General features: G+C 43.7%; 1 long non-coding RNA gene across 2 annotated transcripts; it reads right to left on the bottom strand.

Moving 5' to 3' along the window:
- Positions 1 to 342: 342 nt before the first annotated feature.
- On the bottom strand, positions 343 to 4,195 carry LOC143819084 (uncharacterized). Of its 2 annotated transcripts, none has more exons than XR_013224777.1 (2): positions 3,674 to 4,195; positions 343 to 2,872 (listed from the first exon to the last, which is right to left on the bottom strand). It is a non-coding gene; the product is annotated as an uncharacterized LOC143819084 (long non-coding RNA). The 2 variants fall into 2 exon arrangements; XR_013224778.1 differs by having other exon boundaries at positions 4,058 to 4,178.
- Between the last annotated feature and the right edge of the window lie 82 nt (positions 4,196 to 4,277).

The following is a 4,277-nucleotide window of genomic DNA, read 5'->3' as shown; positions in this document are numbered from 1 at the left end:
TTAACTGTGAAAATGCTATTTACCTCCTCCTTCAGATCTGTTTTCTTGCAATGGTATCTAAGCCAAAAGACAAGTCCCATCTCCCCCCTTTAGGCCACAGTGTATATAATGTTACTCTGGGCAAATGAAGGCCTCTGAAAACTGCCGATTTGCTTGCGGCCTGGAGAGCTTCTTGCTACGGGGGGGGGCGGGGAGAGGGAACCGCAGCCCACTGCCGAAGTTCTCGAGGCCTGGCACCGGGCCACGGACCGGGGACCACTGGCCTAGATAACCTAAATTTAATTCCTCTGTAACCACTTAAGTAGGAAACTTATCATTTGCAATAATGAAACAGACTATTAATATATTTAAATATATTTTATTTATTTAAAATACACACACAATGATATTCTATCTTTGCTATTCTCTGAGGAGCGTGAATGTATTTTTACAACTTTAAAAAAGTGTCTCTTGGATGGCAATATTTCCTTCTAGAAAATCCGGGACGAGGGGACAATTTGAATTTCAGTGGAACTCCATAGTTTCACTGAAACATATAGCCCAGTTGGAGCTTGAAACACACAGAATGCAGCTACTCAATGTTGTAAGTAGACATGCTGATTGAAAGCCTTCTGCAAAGGAAGTTGGAGATCTGCATTACAGGGCAAGAAATATGCTAATATCAGATATTTAATCCATTAATACCTAAAATTATTTTCTCATTTTTAAGTGACAATACAGTATTTGTTAAGATTTATTATTATTTAATTGAAGTTGACTATCTGTTAAGCTTCAAACTGTACAGCACACTTTCTCAGACATACTGAAATGGGAATTACAAGTTTACACATATTGGCCATGAATTAGCACACAGCATACAAGGGCCTTACAGGAATAACAAGCTAAGTTTATAAGGTTTTTTTGTTTTGTTTTGTTTTTTGCTTGGGTACATCTCTAGGAGAAAAACATTGTAAAGAAACCAAAAATATCAAGATTGGAGGCTAATGGACAGATGCATCCCAATTGTGGTACTCTTGGTGTAGTGGTTAGAAGCGCCAACCTAGTCTAGCGAGCTGGGTTTGATTCCCCATTCCTCCACATGCAAACAGCTGGGTAACCTTGGACTCGCCAGAGCACCGATAAAGCTGTTCTGACTGAGCAGATCTTCAGCCTCACCTACCTCATAAGGTGTCTGTGGGAAGAGGAAAGGGAAGGCGATTGTAAGACACTTAGAGACTCCTGTTAGAGAAAAGTGGCATATAGGAATCAAGAGTTATTAACAGAGAACCTGTCAGTACACTCCATCGTGTATACATAGATGAGGGAGACCCTTCATCTCTGCTTGAATGGTGATTCTCAGCACAGAACAGTAATCTTTTCTGAAAATTCTTTGCTGGGATCCAGGTAAGCAATACATTACAAGAGTTTATCCTGTTTTTGGTATGACTGAAATCCCTGTTGGTTCTTAGCCCCCAGCCCCTGCCACAGAACACAGATACCATGCATCGTACCAGAGCCTAGCAGCCTTGCTTTCCACATATTCAGATTGAGATTGGTTTGTTCCCGATCAAATCAGTGGTGAAGGTAAAGTTAATCCAATTCCCTGTTTTTACTATAATACTAAAAACTACCTCTGGGCTTTTAAGGTCTGACTTTATTCATTCTAGAAACAAACTTTCACATGTACTTCTGTTGCACTGATCATTTTGCAACAGGTCTGCTGGAAGAGGCTGTCTATACATACCAGCAAAGATAGAATAGAAAAAGGGAGAAATATAATATCCAAAAGTAATCTTCCCAAATACCCATTGCAGCAAAAATGGCATTTTGTCAATTTAATATAAAATGTCATCAGTTAGGGGAATTAGATATGAAGACTTTTGTTTCCCCATCTTTCACTCCAGCAATGTTTCTCAATTAATTAGCCCCTTAGCTCCTTTTTTCCGCCATGCACACTGTATAAGAATTCTAGGGCTTGGATTCTGACTAACACAGCTGTGGGCACAAGAATTTCTATCCACAGCTCACAATTATGCTGCATCCCTGCCCCCCCCCCTCCAGTAGCCTAAAATGTGCCCTCTTGAAATCTTGTACCTGGGTTAGAGGGCTCCCCTGAAAAATTAATAAGCAGGGGATTTTGAGCTCTTGGATAGGGGAGATCCAAGGAAGTCACACTGTGATGCTTATCCTATATGACTGCAGAACACTTGTCTTGATCCAATCCTATGTTTTCAAGACAGAGAATAAGAATGACGCTAACCAAGTCTGTTCTGCAGTATGTTTAAAGGATCCCAGCAAAGTGACATCAGGAACTAGGCAAGTGCATTGGAAAACACCTGAGAACATTTAAAAGTTTGATTTAGGCCATAATGTTTAGGTCATAAATTGGCTGGATTAATCAGTTATAACATTCATATAGACTAAAGCATTTCTGATTAACAGTGCAGATTAAATCAAAAGGTTTTTAAAAATACAAATGCTATTAAAATGCACACAAGAAACTATCATAGAGCTACTGAGGAAAAACTATATTTCTACGGGTTTATGTCCCTGGCTCTACACCAACTTGCACTTATGAGAGCCAAAGATATAATTAGTAAATCTGCTCTATCAAAAATCAAACTGTGGCTGCAGCCTTGGTAGGGAATAATGGTACGTGGCAGGGAACCATGGTAAATCTTCCAGTAGATTATATGTTTTATATTTAAAAATTCCCTAAATTTTGAAGAGACTTCACCCTGGCTCAAGTTAATGTTTTACCAGCAACTTCTATGGAAGGGACATATGCATATATCCCTTACCCTCACCTAGACAGGTGGTAACCTTCTTGCCTTGGTGTCAAACTTTGAACTTCCTTCTCAGGAGGATTGGTCTGCTTCCCTTTATCTTCCACCTGCAGATAAAGAGTTTGTTTTGTTTGGCCTTCTCCAACTAACTGTTACTGGCCTCCCTCCTTGGTTGAATAATAATGTGTTGTATGTTAATATGTTTTTACTGAATTGTTTAAATATTTTGTATACATTTGTATTAAATTATTTTGAGGTTGCCTGCCTTGGGGGGGGGGTTCTATTTGAGAGGAAAGATGGTAGACAAACGTTTTAAACAAATGGTTAAAATACTGAACATACATAAAAGACCAGTTCACTTTGGTAATCAGCAGATGAGGTGGAGTGACATCACTTCTGGGAAAACCTGGAAGTGACATTATTCCTCTCCAGGAGTTGTCAGATGGTAAATCTATAACAGTATTTGATGATTCCAAGTTGTGACACCACCTCCAGGTTTCCCCAGAAGTGACATCATCCATTTTATTTTTACTTTTTCTCATCAGCTGCTAGAATGCCAGCAAGTATATACTAGTCCTAGCTAAAATAGACAAAAGCAAGGTTAGCCTGGTTCAGCAGGTTGGCAGAAAATTTCCTACTTTATCTGCCAACTTGCAAACTGAGGTGCGTGCTACTGAAGCAGGACTCTAAATTGTGGAACCAGAACAGAATGGAAGGGCACTGCCTGCTATCCCAAGAGTCTTTCCCCTATTGTCCCAAAAGGGACAGCTTGCAGCTCTTGTGAGAAGCACTTACCAGCACTCACCCCCCCCCCCCAACTTTACGCGATGATGAATGTGCAAGCCTTTAAGCATCCCCAGGACTCTTGTTTTGGCGGCAAACGAGCATCTCCACATTTAACAACGCACATATGATTCGGAGCCGTTTTGCAACAGAGAAGAGCTTTCATAACTGGCAGATGGATCAGGTGCGTCATAAGCTTTCCAAGAGTGGAACCTCTTCCGTCACACTGAGGATCAGGCGTTTAGCCCGTAAGAGTTCGTGGCGTTCGCTGAAGGCTCCAAGGGAGCGCCGAAGCAGAAAGTTAGCAGGAGTAATATCCTTATTCCAGCTTAAGCTTTCCACTCGCGGTGTCGGGAAAAGAGTCCGGTCGTTTGCGAACGCTTAGGCTGCGATTGCACGCTCGTCTTTAAAGGGCCACAGGAGACGCCTGCCTGTCCTCTCCGAGGGCTCCGTCCCCCTTCCGCTCTCCACCGGGCGAGCCTGACGCGCGCGCGCATCTCCCACCTCACCTGCCCTCGGACCCATCCGCGCCGCGCCGGTGCCTGGCGGGCCAAAGGAGCGCCCCCGGGACCCCCCGCCGCGCCCTCCAGCCTTTCTCTGGGCCGCTGCGAGGCGCGCACACCTGGCTCTGGCCTGCCGCCCAATCAGCGCCTGCCCGCCCCGCCTCCCCCGCGCCATCTGGCTCCCCTCGCCCCGCCCGTCCAGCCGAGCGCGCGGCAAGGTCTCGCG

This window comes from Paroedura picta, chromosome 10, assembly GCF_049243985.1.
Source record: "Paroedura picta isolate Pp20150507F chromosome 10, Ppicta_v3.0, whole genome shotgun sequence".
NCBI lineage: Eukaryota > Metazoa > Chordata > Lepidosauria > Squamata > Gekkonidae > Paroedura > Paroedura picta.
Note: the sequence above shows the minus strand (reverse complement) of the source record. Positions and strands in the feature narration are given on the sequence as shown.